At 43.9% G+C, this 17,091-nt stretch overlaps 1 long non-coding RNA gene across 2 annotated transcripts in view; it reads left to right on the top strand.

Moving 5' to 3' along the window:
• Nucleotides 1–16,492, top strand: part of LOC129534967 (uncharacterized) — a 29,640-nt gene extending 13,148 nt beyond the window's left edge. Inside the window, exons 2-4 of one of the 2 annotated variants that reach the window (XR_008681522.2) lie at nucleotides 8,395–8,493; nucleotides 9,572–9,735; nucleotides 15,693–16,492. This is a non-coding gene — a long non-coding RNA (uncharacterized LOC129534967). Of the gene's footprint in view, nucleotides 1–8,391; nucleotides 8,494–9,571; nucleotides 9,736–15,692 lie in introns of both variants that reach the window. The other variant, XR_008681523.2, reaches the window with a different exon arrangement.
• The last annotated feature ends 599 nt before the right edge of the window (nucleotides 16,493–17,091 follow it).

Here is a 17,091-nt window from a genome sequence, read left to right as displayed (position 1 = left end):
ATTTTCATTTATAAAATGCAAAATATTCCATGCTTTATTCATGAAAATATATGCTCAAATTTTCCTATGTGAAATATACAGCATTCCACGTTTATGTAGGAAAAAGAGTGCAGAGATATCCAGATGTGAAACATACAATAGTCCATCTATCATGACCAAAAATATACAGCTAGATTTCCAAACATAAATATAGATTTCAAATTTAATGTAGAAAAATCTACACCCATAATTCATATGTGATAATAGAGAAAACTGCACATTTCATGCAGGAAAATCATCATTCAGGTTTACATATGCATAAAGCAGGGCATTCAAAACCAGTGCTCTGAAACAACCCATAGCAATAGGGTGGGAAGGGAGGTGAGTGGGGCTTAAGGATGTGTGGGACACTTGTATACCTATGACTCATTAATGTTGATATATGGCAGTAACCATCACAATACTGTACAGTAATTATCCTCCAGTTAAAACAAATAAATTACTTTGAATTAAAAAAAAAAGAATAAGTAGAAGGAACTCTACTCAGTGCTCTGTGGTGATGTAAATGGGAAGGCAATCCAAAAATGAAGGGATCTATGTATGCCTATGATAGATTGACTTTGATGTACAACAGAAACTAATATAAGGTGGTAAAGCAACTCCATTCCAATAAAAATTGTTTTAAAAATATTACAATTCAACTATAGCTCCTGCAGTGAATTAATAAATGGTTCCCCCATTTGCAATATATATGTCCTAGGGGACATTATGCTTTTTAAGTATAATATTTCAGTTAGAAGAAGATAAAAACTGTATCATCACATGATATTGTTAATTAATTTACCTGAGTTGTAGAAACAGAGTAGAATGTGATTATCTGGGGCTAGTGGAAATAGACCATGATGGTCTAAGTTACCAACTTTCTGTCAAATGTTGAATAATCTCACCAAGGAAGATAACTGTAATAAGGGCAAGAAGGGCATGGAGCTGCCGTCCTTAGCTAAAGACTGTAGACGTTAGAAGACCAGGTCCACCAATAGTCAGCCTCTTAGCTGAGTGTAGTAAAAGATATATTTCAGCCTTCGCCCATGGCCCTCCAGGCACTCTGGCCTTGGTCTGTGTAGCAAGGTGTGGAGCCTGGGGACAGGCTAAAGGCCAAGTCTTGCAGAGGTCCAGAGACCTTACTAGAGCCACTCACTGGCCTGGCCCAGGGTTCAGAGCAACAGGAAACCTACCTGCAATCCCCACCTCCATGACTTAATGCTTGTGGCAATCTGATTGGGTCAGAGTCTACAGGACCAGCCAACACCACCCCCCTTCCCCCAATTAAGGTAGACTGTGATGACTGAGGGCAGCTGTGGACTGGGCACCTGGCTCCCTCATTTAAGGTGGCTGGGCAGGTTATGGGGACCTTGGTAAGAGGAGGGCTCAGAGACTTAGAGCTGCCTCTTCAGCTGTGACTGGGCATGGGTGGGAGGACCGAGACAGGGTGATGGAGGAATGCTCTCAGGATAATCAGCTTGCCCAGGACCCCCGTCCTCCTAACCAGGACCTTGGAATGTGAGAGTCAAGCTTGGAATCTTACCTTTCAGCATAGAGAATATTTATTTTGCTAGACGTTTACAAGAACACAGTTACCTCACCGTGACTTTTCTTCAAGAATAAAATATTTGACAGCAAGAAGTTTGTCACATCTAATCACATCCCTCCAACAAGTTTTGTTCAAGTGGACATCCTTGAAAGCTTTTGGGAAATTCAGGATTTTTTAAGGCATAAGCCACCCATCTACTTGCATGGCCCTGCAGAAAATGTTCTCTTCTTTAAACCCCAGTGTTCTGATATCGCTTGTCTAACCCATGGGTACAACAGTTCAGTTCAGTTGCTCAGTCATGTCTGACTCTGCGACCCCACAGACTGCAGCATGCCAGGCTTCCCTGTCCATCACCAACTCATGGAGTTTACCCAAACTCATGTCCATTGAGTCGGTGATGCCATCCAACCGTCTCATCCTCTGTAATCCCCTTCTCCTCCAGCTTTGAATCTTTCCCAGCATCAGGGTCTTTTCCAATGAGCCAGCTATTCACATCAGGTGGCCAAAATATTGGCATTTCAGTTACAACATCAGTCCGTCCAATGAAGACTCAGGACTGATCTCCTTTAGGATGGACTGGTTGGATCTCCTTGCACTCCAAGGGACTCTCGAGTCTTCTCCAACACCACAGTTCAAAAGCATCAATTCTTCAGTGCTCAGCTTTCTTTATAGTCCAACTGACATCCATGCATGACTACTGGAAAAACCATAGCCTTTAACAGACAAACCTTTGTTGGCAAAGCAATGTCTCTGCTTCTTAATATGCTGTCTAGGTTGGCCATAGATTTCCTTTCTAAGTATCTTTTGATTTCCTGGCTGAAGTCACCATCTGCAGTGATTTTGGAGCCCCCTAAAATAAAGTCTGCCACTGTTTCCACTGTTTCCCCATCTATTTGCCATGAAATGAAGGGAAGATGCCATGATCTTAGTTTTCTGAATGTTGAGCTTTAAGCAAGCTTTTTCCTCTACTCTTTCATTTTCATTAAGAGGCTCTTTAGTTCTTCTGCACATTCTGCCATATGGGTGGTGTCATCTGCATATCTGAGGTTATTGATGTTTCTCCAGCAGTCTTGATTCCAGCTTGTGATTCATCCAGCCCAGCATTTCTCATGATGTACTCTGCATATAAGTTACATAAACAGGGTAACAATATACAGTCTTGACGTACTCCTTTTCCTATTTGGAACCAGTCTGTTGTTCCACATCCAGTTCTAAATGTTGCTTCCTGACTTGCATACAGATTTCTCAGGAGGCAGGTCAGGTGTTCTGGGATTCCCATCTCTTTCAGAATTTTCCACAGTTTGTTGTGTTCCACACAGTCAAAGGCTTTGCATAGTCAGTAAAGCAGAAATAGATGTTTTTCTGGAACTCTTGTTTTTTCGATGATCCAGTGGATGTTGGTAATTTGATCTCTGGTTCCTCTGCCTTTTCTAAAACCAGCTTGAACATCTGGAATTTCACAGTTCAGGTATTGTTGAAGTCTGACTTGGAGAATTTTGAGCATTACTTTACTAGTGTGTGAGTTGAGTGCAATTGTATGGTAGTTTGAGCATTCTTCGGCATTGCCTTTCTTTGGGATTGAAATGAAAAGTGACATTTTCCAGTCCTGTGGCCACTGTTGAGTTTTCCAAATTTGCTGGCATATTGAGTGCACTGCTTTCACAGCATCATCTTTTAGGATTTGAAATAGATCAACTGGAATTCCATCACCTCCACTAGCTTTATTCGTTGTGATGCTTCCTATGGCCCACTTGACTTCACATTCCAGGATGTCTGGCTCTAGGTGTGATCATGCCATCATGATTATTTTGGTTGTGAAGATCGTTTTTGTACAGTTCTGTGTATTCTTGCCACCTCTTCTTAATATCTTCTGCTTCTGTTAGATCCATACCATTTCTTTCCTTTATTGAGCCCATCTTTGCATGAAATGTTCCCTTGGTATCTCTAATTTTCTTGAAGAGATCTCTAGTTTTTCCCATTCTATTGTTTTCCTCTATTTCTTTGCAGTGATCACTGAGGAAGGCTTTCTTATCTCTCCTTGCTATTCTTTGGAACTCTGCATTCAAATGGGTATATCTTTCATTTTCTCCTTTCATTTTCACTTCTCTTCTTTTCACAGATATTTATAAGGCCTCCTCAGACAGCCATTTTGCTTATTTGCATTATTTTTCTTGGGGATGGTCTTAATCCCTGTGTCCTGGACAATGTCACGAACCCCCATCCATAGTTCTTCAGGCACTCTGTCTATCCAGTCTAACCCCTTGAATCTGTTTGTCACTTTCACTGTTTAATCATAAGGGATTTTATTTAGGTCATGCCCATATGGTCTAGTGGTTTTCCCTACTTTCTTCAATTAAGTCTCAATTTGGCAATAAGGAGTTCATGATCTGAGCCACAGTCAACTCCTGGCCTTTTTTTTTTTGCTGACTCTATAGAGCTTTTCCATCTTTGGCTGCAAAGAATATAATCAGTCTGATTTCGGTGTTGACGATCTGGTGATGTCCATGTGTAGAGTCTTCTCTTGTGTTGTTGGAAGAGGGTGTTTGCTATGACCAGTGTGTTCTCTTGGCAAAACTCTATGAACCTCTGCCCTGCTTCATTCTCTACTACAAGGCCAAATTTGCCTGTTACTTCAGGTGTTTCTTGACTTCCTAGCTTTGCATTCCAGGCCCCTATAATGAAAAGAGCATCTTTTTTGGGTGTTAGTTCTAGAAGGTCTTGTAGGTCTTCATAGAACCATTCAACTTCAGCTTCTTAAGAATTACTGGTTGGGGCATAGACTTGGATTACTGTGATATTGAATGGTTTGCCTTGGAAACGAACAGAGATCATTCTGTCATTTTTGAGATTGCATCCAAGTACTGTATTTTGGACTCTTTTGTTGACTATAATGGCTACTCCATTTCTTCTAAGGGATTTTTGCCCACAGTAGTAGATATAATGGTCATCTGACCAAAATTAGTTCACTGATTCCTAAAATATTAATGTTCACCTTGCCATCTCCTGTTTGACCACTTCCAATTTGCCTTGATTCATGGACCTAACATTCCAGATTGCTATGCAATATTGCTCTTTATAGCATCGGACCTTACTTCCATCACCAGTCACATCCACAGCTGGGTGTTGTTTTTGCTTTGGCTTCGTCTCTTCATTCTTTCTGGAGTTATTTCTCCACTGATATCTCCAGTAGTATTTTGGGCACTTACCGACCTGGGGAGTTAATCTTTCAGTGTCTTACCTTTTTGCCTTTTCATACTGTTCATAGGGTTCTCATGGAAGAATACTGAAGTGGTTTGCCCATGGGTACATGGGTATTTGTTCATAGTAGCATCTTATCTCTCAATTGTTAATAGTAGCATCTTATCTTACAATTCTGTGGAGGGTAACAGACCATCTGAGTGCATGCCTCATTCCACAGGCACATTCAATCGTAAAATTATGTGAAGTTTATCCTTCTCTCTAGAAACAAATTAGAAAACAGTGATAGTTACCCCAATTACTATGTAAATTTAGGATAAAATAACTGTGATGAATGTTTTAATCAGGTCTTATTTGAAGATTGCTTCTTATTTTGAAAATTTTGTAATAAACTGTGCTTGCTAGGATAATTTCAGTCGGCTTGTCATTTCTGAAACTTTGCAAACCCATGGACTGAAGCATGCCAGACTTTCCTGTAATTCTTCATCTCCTGGAGCTTGCCCAAATTCACGTCCACTGAGTCAGTGATGCCGTTCAACCATCTCATCCTCTATCACCCCTTTCTTCTCCTGCCTTTGATCTTTCCCAGCATCAGTATCATTTCTAAGCAGTCGGTTCTTTGCATCAGGTGGCCAAAGTATTGGAACTTCAGCTTAAGCATCAGTCCTCCCAATGACTTTCAGAAATGATTTCCTTTAAAATGATTGGTTTTATCACCTTGCTGTCCAAGAAACTCTCAAGAGTCTTCTGCAACACCACAGTTCAAAAGCATCAATTCTTTGGCACTCAGCATTCCTTATGGTCCAACTCTCACATCCATCCATACATGACTACTGCAAAAACCGTAGCTGTGACTATACGGAAATTTGTCAGTAAATAATGGGTCTGCTTTTTAATATGCTGTTTAGGCGTGCCATAGGATTTCTTCAAAACAGCAAAACTCTTTTAATTTCATGGCCGCAGTCACCTTCTGCAGTGATTTTGGAGCCCAAGAAAATAAAGTCTGTCACTGTTTCCTTTGTATCCACATCTATTGCCAGGATGTGATGGGACCGAATGCTGTGATTTTAGTTTTTTGAATGTTAAGTTTTAAGTTAGCTTTTTTCAATCTCCTCTTTCACTTTCAACCAGAGGCTCTTTTATTCCTCTTTGCTTTCTGCCATTAGGTTGTTGTAATCTGTATATATGAGGTTATTGATATTTCTTCCTTCAATCTTGATTCCAGCTTGTGTGTCATACAGTCCTGCATATCCCATGATGTAATCTGCATGAAAGTTAAATAAGCAAGATGACGATATTCAGGGTGGACGTACTCCTTTTCCAATTAGAACCAGTCCATTGTTCCATGTTTGGTTGTAACTATTGCTTCTTAACCTTCACACAGATGTCTCAGGAGGCAGCTAATGTGGTCTGGTATTTCCATCTCTTTAAGAATTTGCCACAGTTTGTTGCAACCCACACAGTCAAAGGCTTTAGCATAGTCGACAGTTTGCTAGGAAACATATTTATAATATCTCTTTTCTCTTTGCAGTCTTTTAGTAGTTTGCTTATCATAGAAATAGAAATGTTTTCCCATCTATTCTGTCTTTGTGGAGAGAATGTCTGGATTGGTAAGAATTTTGTTTTCATCTGTGTTACTCCTAAACAACCCATTTTTTCTTAAGCAGCTTCTTTCTGGGTTCAGGCAAGCTGGTTAGTGGGGTGAACTTTGGGAGACAGATGAATATTTAGCAGTACCAAGTTGAGAGAAGAAATTCAATATTATGAATGAATTGTATCCCCTCAAAATTTGTATGCGGAAGACATAGCTCTCTGTACATTATATTTAGTAAAAATGTGAGTAGATTGTCTTTTCTTCTGACCCTATTTGGAAATAGGGCCTCTAAATAGATAGTTGGGTTAATACAACTGATTCTTTATAAGAAAAGGAGATCAGTCACAGACAATACAGACATTACTGTGTGAAGACAAAGCCAGAAAATTCTGGATTGACACAGTCCAGAACAGAACAAATCTCCTGACCCTTTGATTATTGATTTGATCCCCAGAAGCTTGAGAAAACATTTTTTAAGCTACCTGGTATGGTTCTCATTGATCTGGCAACCCTAGAAAACCAATACACCCACTTCCTCTTGAAAAGAGGCTTTCAGTTTCAAATGAGGCCTCCTTTTCTTATCTAGGTTCTCATGGAATGAAAACTGATTAATAAATCTCTAACACATAAACTGATGATCCTCACGGATACTTAACTCTCCCTGAGAGTTTTCACTGTTTCTTTAGAGATTCAACTGGGCTAGACCTTATTCCTATTTCACGGGTAAAGTTGGCTTAGGAAGTACTAGAATGAGCATCATTTACAGTAAGTGGTAGAAGAAAATAAGCCTATCATGAAGGCAACCCCGCCTCGTAAAATAGATACAGTCCTCTCCTTTCATCTGTTAGAGGCAAAGGAAAGTGACCAAGGCATTACTGCCTATTGCTTTAGTAATGTCAGAGTTGTGATGTCATGGCAACCATGCCTCCCTAAACCTCCCCTAAGCAAGGCACTAGGCTGTAGTAGCCATGGGGAAGCCTAGAGGATCACAAGCCCTCCCAAACCGTTGAAACCACTTGGGCTTTTCCCCCAGAGAATTTTCCAGGTGTGTTAGTGTTACCTTCTCCATGGCAGAATTTGTAGTCTGTGGCCACCACTCTTGTCACCAGTCCTCTGATTTCCTGAGAGCCCCAAGAGACCACCATTCCTACTTGAAAAGTCCATATCTGGAAAAAAAAAAAAAGGAATGCAATCCAGTCCAAACTGAAGGGCTCCAACCCATGGAGATGTACAGGGTCCTCAATCCCAACAAGGGCTGTATGAGCAGCAAAACCACAGTTCCAGGCAACCTCAGCGTTAACACCTGCAGTCAGCCAGGGCTATGTCACAAGTTCTGCACTTAAAGAGTGCAGACTTTAAATCCTCTACAAACTTGAGAAATTGTGCCAACAAGATCTCTCGACTTCCATCTTCAGTTCAGTTCAGTCGCTCAGTCTTGTCCGACTCTCCGCGACCCATGAATCACAGCACGCCAGGCCTCCCTGTCCATCACCAACTCCCGGAGTTCACTCAAACTCATGTCCACAGAGTCGGTGATGCCATCCAGCCATCTCATTCTCTGTCATCCCCTTCTCCTCCCGCCCCCAACATTTCCTAGCATCAGAGTATTTTCCAGTGAGTCAACTCGTCGCATGAGGTGGCCAAAGTATTGCAGTTTCAGCTTTAGCATCAGTCCTTCCAGTGAACACCCAGGCGTCTTAGCCAAGCCTAAAAGACAGAATCTGTAGTGCAGCACATCAGGCCAAATTCATGATCAACTGAGAATATTTGTATGTAAGAGTACCAGGTACAGGATATTGAGGAGAAGATGTGCATCAAGAGTGAAGTCACGTAAAAGTTTTTTGTGCCACTTTCAGAGGGAAACTATTCATCTTCCAGATGATCCAGTCAATAGGATTCAAATCACTAATAATATTCAACTGAGCCACAAGGCAGTACAGGGTCCCTCTGTGGAACTTAATAAAGAAGTTCCCATGCAAACCTGTCTGCAGCCTCTAATTTTCATTATTCAAATATTTTCATCAATCAGCAGACAGTTCAAAATATGGACAATGGGCAGGCACTCGTGGAAGACAATGAAGACTGCAAGAACAGACCACCTTTCCAGGGCAGTGAATGCAGAATGCTGCAGGTTGGTGATAAGATGGAGGAAAGATGGACCGGAGCATGAAGGGGAGATTTCAGAGCTAGGATCTGTCTTTTGGGGGTGATGGGAGCAGCTTCAGACCTGCCTGCAAGCCTTGGGGACATATTTCAGAATGTAATAAACAATGTGGTCTCTGACCTCAATGAACTTTGACAATCTTAGTGTCTCCACATACTAGAGTAGACCAACTGCAGTGCAACGGCTTAGCAATTCAGGAGACATTATTTGGGGGAAGGAGGGCAGTGACTTAAAGGAGACTTGCTCGGTCACACTTGTTCAAACAGTGTGAATAGTTAATAGAGCTGGAGCCTGGATTCACCTATATATAGACTGTTCTCTTAAGCATATTTCAATTTCGAGATCATAACGAGATAACCACGTATCTGGGATTTCATTTTCTTTCTCATTGACTACTTCTTTACTTATACAACTGGAAGATAGCACTAACTTGGAAGTTACATGTTTGTATTAGGACTTTCCTCTCATTTTTCCAACTGTACCAATTGTGCTCAATGACTTCCTACCACTAAAGATGGCCCAGTTTATAGTAATTCCTTCTGCCATACAGGAGTCTCTCAAAAAAAGAAAAGGCAGATAGAATGCAAAAGCACAGACAAACCAAGTTTCTGAGGACTGTTTAAAATAGAGGAAGGCCATTGGAAAGTAGGCCATGAGTTGTCTGATTGACATAGTAGTGTTGTTATAGACTTCGTGGCATCAGAAAGAGACAAGCAGCACTCCAAGATGCAGAACATCCGGGTTTATTCAGCACCGGTGTGGGCTCAGTGGAGTCACCTCCAAAGACTGAGTGCCCCGCCTTTGTTCTGGGTATCTTTTTTACACTGTAGATTTCCCACTCGAACAGCTCAGATCCCTTCCTTCCCCAGGTAGCCGTAGTTCCCGAGGAGAGGAGGTAACCGGCAAGCAAGCGATCAGATGCGGAAGTGGTGATTGATGAGCAGCAGCTGTTAACACAAGATAAAGGAAGGGAAAGCAAAAGGATGTTACTTTAATTGGGGGCTTTGATCTGTTTTCTATCTCATTCCCCCCTCTTGATGTTTAGGGTGCATCTGCAGCTGTCAGAGAACATCATCATCCAGAACTGGCTGGTAACCCTTTAAAAGCAACAGCTAGGTGGCTGTTCTCCGTTTGACAACTGTTTCTATGAATGAACCCTGTTACGTTTTTGATTGGGACGAGTATGAAGCAGGGAATAAGCAGACATCGGTGAGTATGACTACGACAATCCCAATCATTGTTTTAGCCAAAAACATTGTATGAACCAGAAAATGGGCAATCTTCCCGATATTTTTAGCTATGTCTGTCAGAACTTTTCCATTGTCATCTATTTGGATGTAATAGTCAGTTTAGTTGAATTTTCCCCAAGCTGCTCCTTCATCCACTGTTTGATATTGATAGATGACATTCCTCATCTGGGATTGTTGCTGTGACAGTTCCAACGCAGTTGCAATTTCATTAGTTATAATCTCAAGTACCACATGCAGTCGGATTATTCAGTTGAGCATGTAAATGGGGGTCCTGTATCCCCAACTCCGATCTTTGCCACAGTTTTGTTTTCGCCCTAGCTCGAGGAATCATTTTTCTCTGTGTCTCAGGTTGTCGCAAATTGGGAACACCAGCCTGTCCCCTGGTGTCGGGTAAGAGGAAGAAACCTGACTGAATTATTCCTATGGTGCAGGTTCATCCACATCTGGATGGGAGCCCTGAGTAGGCCCTTCTCCCACAATTCCAAAAAGTCCCTCTCGGGGCTGCCATAAGTCTGGGTTTGTGGAGTAACGATGCTTCCAATATGGGCTAATGCCTGGCATTACAAGAAAGGGATTAGTATCAGGTTGATTTCCTATACAATTTTGCTCTAGAATCCCAGAAGTGGAGTTGAAGGGAGTGCAAGTGTGATTTCCATTCCCTCCTTTTTGGGGAGCCCAATACCAGGTTGGGGCCCCTGGCCACCATGGAAGTTTCTTACAGGTAACATTGTAGACCTTCTGCATTTTGTTTCTCTGACCCAGGTATAATTTATCCATTCTCGGCTTAGGCATTCTTTGCCTACTGTTTCTGTGGACAGGGTCCAACTATGACTAGGACACCCTGCCCACCTGCTAATTGTTCGATTCCATCGATAGCAGAAATGCATCCGATCCAGTACACTTCCACGGCCATGTTTTAAATATCAGAGAACCTCCACAAACCCAGCAGCTAGTGACATTTAATTCCAGGACCACCTCCTCAGCTAGATGGATAAAAGGTTTATTACCAATAGTGGGCATTTCTAACTTGTCTTTGACGGAGACTCAAGGCTGGTTGTACAGTCCAGAGGACCCTGTCTTTGGACCTGATGCCAATGCGTCTGGCTTGGTTCCTTGGGCCTTTAACCGTTTGACCATCTCTTGGGCTGGTTCTTTCCTAGCCTGGTGTGCCGCCTACCCGCCCCACCTCTGGCCCCACATCTGACATCCCAAAATGAGTCTTTTGAGTCCAGTAGGCCATCTGTCTTGGGGTGCCATAGCACATTAGGCCATTCACAGTGCGGGCTCTAATTTCTCCCTCCCATTAATGCTACCCTTCCCTAGTGCATGGGAAAGCTGAACTATAATATGCGGTTGGTTTGTATGTGTAGTTAGTGAATCCTTGGGCCTATTTACCCTCATGGTAGAAAGACTCCATACATTCAGAACAATCATCCTGACTCTCAGATGAGGAGGGGATTTTACAACTCAACAGAACTGTAAGGCAAAAATATTCTGTTTTCATACTTAAGTTGATCACAGTTGGAGAAGACTCCAAAAAACAAGAACTATGAAGAAGTAGGCAAAGCAGAGAGACAGTTTTTGGATACAAGTCCACTCTGGGGGAGAGAGTAAAGCCCTATTCCAAATAAGATGAATAGGGGGAGTCCCAGACCAATTAATAACCAATACATCTGCCTTTTGTCAGTCCTATTGGTTCCTTAAGCTTTAGCCGTGCTTTTATTGACCAGCTTCCAGTGTGGCCAGAGTGGGGCTTTGGGGTGGTTGTTTCCTTCTCTGCAAGGTCAGGCACAGGGGTTCCTCCAGACTAAGGGTCGTTTCCCACTTCTCTTGGCTATCAGTCAGACTTGCAGGTTTGACTCTGGAGTAATGGATCCAAGCGTCTATTCCTGCCACCTTGAGATCAGTGTGGGTAGTTAAGTTTAAAGAATAGGGCCCTTTCCACATGGGTTTTAAAGGCTCAATTTGCAATCCTTTACCCATACTTGGTCCCCTAGTTGGTGAGGATGTACTGTTATGCCTAAGGAAATGGGTGTTCTATCAATTATCCATGTATATATTTGAGAGATTGTGTGTCCTAAACCTTGTAGCTGCCTATGTAAGTCCAAGTTCCCCTGTTCTCTGGTGTATCCCCTTAAGTTGACTAGCGGAGGTGGTCGTCCATATAGGATTTCAAATGGCGAAAACCCTATCCCTGCCCAGGGCAAACTCCTCAATTTTAAGAGGGCTGCAGGCAACATGCCTACCCAAGATAAGCTGGTCTCCTGGCATAGTTTTGCTAGGGTTTGTTTGAGGGTTCGATTCACATGTTCCACATTTCCTGAGCTCTGGGGATGGTAGGCAGTATGCAATTTCCACTGGGTTTTCAAAGGCTTTGCCACCTGTTGTTCTGTGTCAGCTACAAATGCCGGTCCATCGTCCAACGTTATGGTCAGAGACATTCCATATCTGGGGACATCTTTCAGGAGTGCAATGGTTACTTGTCTTGCTTTTTAAGTTCAGATAGGAAAGGCTTCCACCCAGCCTGAAAAGGTGCAGATAAAAACTACAAGGTATCTAAATCTTGATTTGGGGTGATTTCCGTTAAGTCTGCTTCCATATCCTCAAAGGGGTATAGTCCATAATGTTGTGTCCCTGCCGACCTACTAGACCCCTGGCGAGCATTATTTTCTAAACAGTTTACACGTCGCTGGGAGACAGAAAAACAGAATTTGGGGAGGTGAGCAATGAGATAGTATGGGCCTAGCAAAATCTCTTGGAGAAGGCAATGGCACCCCACTCCAGTACTCTTGCCTGGAAAATCCCATGGACGGAGGAGCCTGGTAGGCTGCAGTCCATGGGGGTCGCTAAGAGTCGGACACGACCGAGCGACTTCACTTTCACTTTTCACTTTCATGCATTGGAGAAGGAAATGGCAACCCACTCCAGTGTTCTTGCCTGGAGAATCCCAGGGACGGGGGAGCCTGGTGGGCTGCCGTCTCTGGGGTCACACGACTGACGCGACTTAGCAGCTTAGCAGCAGCAAAGTCTCTAAGGCAGTCTTTCCCATATGGGTCAATTCACGTTGCTAGTACACCAGCTTGTAGGCAAGTTGTTCTGGAACATAGACTCGTGGTCTTGTGTGAGCCACCGTCCCATCTTGGCCTTGGTTCCCCCTTCCATTTTTATCCATTTTTCCTCCTCAGGAAAGTACCTGGGGGCAGCTGGTATCTCTAGGGCTAGCAGGACTTTCAATTTGTCTGGCAGCTGCCCCCGGGAAGCCTCCTTGGTGGCTCTATCAGCATGACAGTTCTTTGCTGTGGACAGTTGCCGCTTCTGTTGTTTCCCATAATACTTCAAGAAATTTCAGGATTTTGACTTGGGTTTTGATCCCTTTCACTCCTGCTATAAGGAGTCCTCTTTCCATGTATAAGGCTCCGTGGACATGTAGAGTAGCAAAAGCATACTGCAAGTCTGTATAGGTATTGACTCGCTGCTCTCAGCTGAGTCCCAGGGCCCTGATTAATGCCCATAACTCCACTCTCTGTGCTGACCATCCTTGAAGAAGCGCCTCTCCTTCCTCCACTTCAGAGTCAGATACTACAGCATACCCAGCCATCTTCTTTCTGTTTTCCATGTAGCTGCTACCATCAGTCTATAGGGCCAGGTCTGGGTTGTGGAGTGACTTTTCAGTCAGGTCTGGTCTATTAGAAAATATGTCATCTAGTAATTCCAAGCAATCGTGTTCCAAGGGCCCTGCTTCTTTTGGTAGGAAGATACCTGGTTTTAGAGTTCGTACAACTTGCAGTTTTACCCCTGGATGTTCACATAGTAACCCTTGATACTAAGTCATTCGTGCATGTGTGAGCCAGTGGTGGCCTCTGCTATCCATCGGGGTTACAACTGAGTGTATGACCTTAACATTTAGGTTTTGCCCCAACATTAATTTGTCAGCCTCACTCACTAGCAAGTTAGTGGCTGCTATTGCTCAGAGGTAGGGTGGCCATCTATTTAGACAAGTGGCCACTGGCCTTTGCCAAGGCCTGAATTTTTGGGTCAACTCCCAAGGCCATTTTGTAGTTTTCATGACCACAGAGATTGAATGCTCTGGTTATATTGGGAAGCTCTAGGGCTGGGGAATCAGAGACTTTGGCCTTAATTGTTTGAAATGCCGCCTCTTGCCTCCCATTCAAGGGGAGCCTTTTCTTCTCCTTTCAGGGCCTCATATAGGGGTCTGGCCAGGTCTGAAAATCCAGGGATCCATATCCTGCAGAATCCTGCTGCTCCCAGGAGCTCGTGAACCTTCTGGAGAATGATAGGGGCAGCGTTGGTGTAAGCTGCTTGTTTCCTTTCAGTTCCCAGCATTTGCTGGCCCCAGATGATGTTAAACCTTAGATATTTGACTTGTCTTTTACATATTTGTGCATTTTTCTTTGACACCCGGTACCCAGTTTCCATTAACAAGGAGACGAGGGCCTTTGTTCATTTTAGGCATCGAGCCTGTGTTGAACTCAATGACCTATTTCAGCAGGACACAGTCTAACTCCTGTCCAGGAAATTTCATGAAGGCAGTGGCCAAAGCTCCACTGAAGAGAGTAGGGGAGTTCTGGAAACCCTGAGGAGGCCTCGTCCAAGAGAGCTGTTCCTTGTTTCCCATGTGTGGGTTTTCCCATTCAGGGGCAAATAGTGGTTGGCTGACAGGTGCAAGCTGGAGGCAGAAGAAGGCATCTTTCAAGTGCGAGCAAGGAAACCATTCAGCTGTGGAAGGGATCAGTCCTAGTAGGGTGTACAGTTTAGGCACTGTGGGGAGCAGAGTAATTGTTGCCTCGTTTATAGCTCTTTAAGCTCTGAACTGGATGGTAGTTATGTGTCCCTGGCTTCTTCACGGTTAGTAGTGGGGTGTTCCAGGGTCACTGGCATTTCATCAGAAGTCCGTGTTGGAGTAGTCTATCTAAATGAGCCTGGATTCCCAGCTGGGCCTACCGGGGAATTGGATACTATTGTAGTTTTACAAGCTGAGCTCCTGGTTTCAGATCAATCAGGATGGGAGCAAGGGGTTTTTCCAAACCCGGAACATTTTCCTTGGTCCAACCTGGTGGGTACTCAGTCTCTAATTCAGGAGGAATTGTCCCTTCTCCTGGAAGGGAGAAGTACAGGGGCCATTCTTCTTCTCACATTACAGCAAGAGTCATAATCAAGGAGAAGGGTGGGCCTGCTAGCTTTAGGTGAGGTTACCCATCAGCAGAAAAGGAAATCTGGGCCCCCATCTTAGCAAGCAGGTCTCTTCCCATCAAAGGAATAGAGCAGTTGGGCAGGTACAGGAATTCATGCTCTACTTCATGGCCCCTCAGTCAGCATTGTCAAGGACTGCAAAACGGCCTGCCGGTCTGGGTGACTGTGCCCCGATGATGGTAGATTCTTTTCCCGATAAAGGGACTATCTCCTGGTTGAACACAGAATGCTCAGCGCCAGTGTCCACCATAAAGTCCATTGGATGGCCCCCTACTTGAATTCTGACCATGGACTCTCAGGGACCCAGTTGGAGAGAGTCAAGTCCCCTCTAGTTGGCTTCTGCTTGAGCTAGCCCGATCAGATTAGTACTGAATGGCTTGGGTTAATACCGGTTTGGTGGGCCTGCTGCTTTGGTTTTCTTCTCAGGGCGACTGGGGCACTCATTTTTCCAGTGTCCCTTTTCCTTGCAATAGGCACACTGATCGTGGCTGAGGGGAATTTTCCTTTTCAGATCTGGGCCCCTTGCCTTGCGGTGTGGTCCCAGTGGGGGTGCACGCTTTGACAGGGCAGCTGCCAATAGTGTGACTTTTTGCTTCATCCACTTTTTGCTGTTTGGTTGTGATTGACAAAGACTTTGTTGGCAGAGCAGTTCTGTGGCATTTTTACCTTCAAACCTTCTAACTTCTGTAATTTTTTTTTTTTCAGGCATCCGATTGGGCCTGTCCCTCAAAGGCTGAATTTATCATCCGTTGATTTTCAGTGGTTTCAGGATCAAAAAGGGTGAAAACCCAGAAGGCCTTACACAGCCTTTCGTAGAAATCGTCCAGGCTATCATCTGGTTCATGTAGCACCTCAGTGGTCTTAGCCATGTTAGCAGGCTTCTTAGCCCTGTCTTTTACCCCCTGTAGGAGAGAGGGCCTGTTGATACCTCTCCAACTGGTTTCTTCCCCTCTCAGTATTGGAGTAACAGCAAGTCTCTTTCTCTGGGAAGTTCTCCAGGCCCAGTTTTCCACACCTAATTGGCTGCCTGGAGCATTGGTCTGGAGCCATTTTCTAGCCTTTGTCATGACTCATCGGTGTTCCTCTGTATTGAATAGGGTGAGGAGATGCTGCAGGCAGTCTCACCAGGTGGGGCGGTGGGTCTGGAAGATGGATTCTTGTCAGGGAATGTTTAACATGAGGATTCCTCCGTACTGTTTCTCATAAGTCCTTTGTTTCTTTTTAAGTGGAACAGCACACTGTTCCCAGGAACTAGGGTCATTGTGTGAGACAGGCTTGGGTCTCCTTTAGTAAACATCCTCTTACAACAAAACTGCTTAGTCTCGATCCTCTTTCTTGAGATATGAATTGTCCCCTGACCTTGTGACCATTATTAACCCCTGGTTCCCTTGGTAACAGTTACTGTACGTTTGGTTTTCTGATCTTTATCCTTGTTGAAAGAAATTTCTTGTACCACAGCCTTTATATAGTCACAGAGAAATCATTAAAGTACCTTTGCTCCATCAGAGCTTGGGTCCCCGTGTCTTTCTTTCTTTCTTTCTCTCTCTCTCTCTCCTCAGCTGATTCCTTAGAGCGTGCCTGGGCTTCTAAGACTCGAGAAGGCGCCCTGTGCCTTCACTCCCCCTCAAGAGGGCGCCCAGTGCCTTCGTGGGAGATGCAAGTCTTGTGCTAAGGACTTTATTGGTTTGCTGCATAAACTAGAGAATATCAGTCTCTTTCTCTCTTTCACTTTCTTATCATCGTCTCTGGACCACCAGGTCCCGGTCCATTAAAGGACCCCAACAGATTCTTAGAGACCAATCACCACTTGGGGCTTTTCAGAGTATGAGGGGGTGTGCTGTTTCCAGTTAAGGAGATCAGTCATGAAAAAGGCTGGTAGGAAAAATGGGTCAACAGAGCAGAAACTGTGAGCTTGTTTATGTCTCTTGATGTAATTGTAGATTTATGGAACCACTGTCCAGAGATATCACTGGACATCCTTTCCTCGTTCCTATCTTGGACAAGAGGGCCACAGAGATACATTGACCAGTCTCCCCCAGCCTGTGGATGCCTCATGCCCCTTCTTCTTGTTCCTCCAAATCTCATATTCTGTCTCCTTCATCTC

The sequence above is a fragment of the Moschus berezovskii genome, chromosome X (genome assembly GCF_049115385.1).
Source record: "Moschus berezovskii isolate FMDL1 chromosome X, NW_MosBer_1.0, whole genome shotgun sequence".
NCBI lineage: Eukaryota > Metazoa > Chordata > Mammalia > Artiodactyla > Moschidae > Moschus > Moschus berezovskii.
The sequence above is the reverse complement of the archived record's forward strand: the minus strand, read 5'-3'. Positions and strand labels throughout refer to the sequence as shown.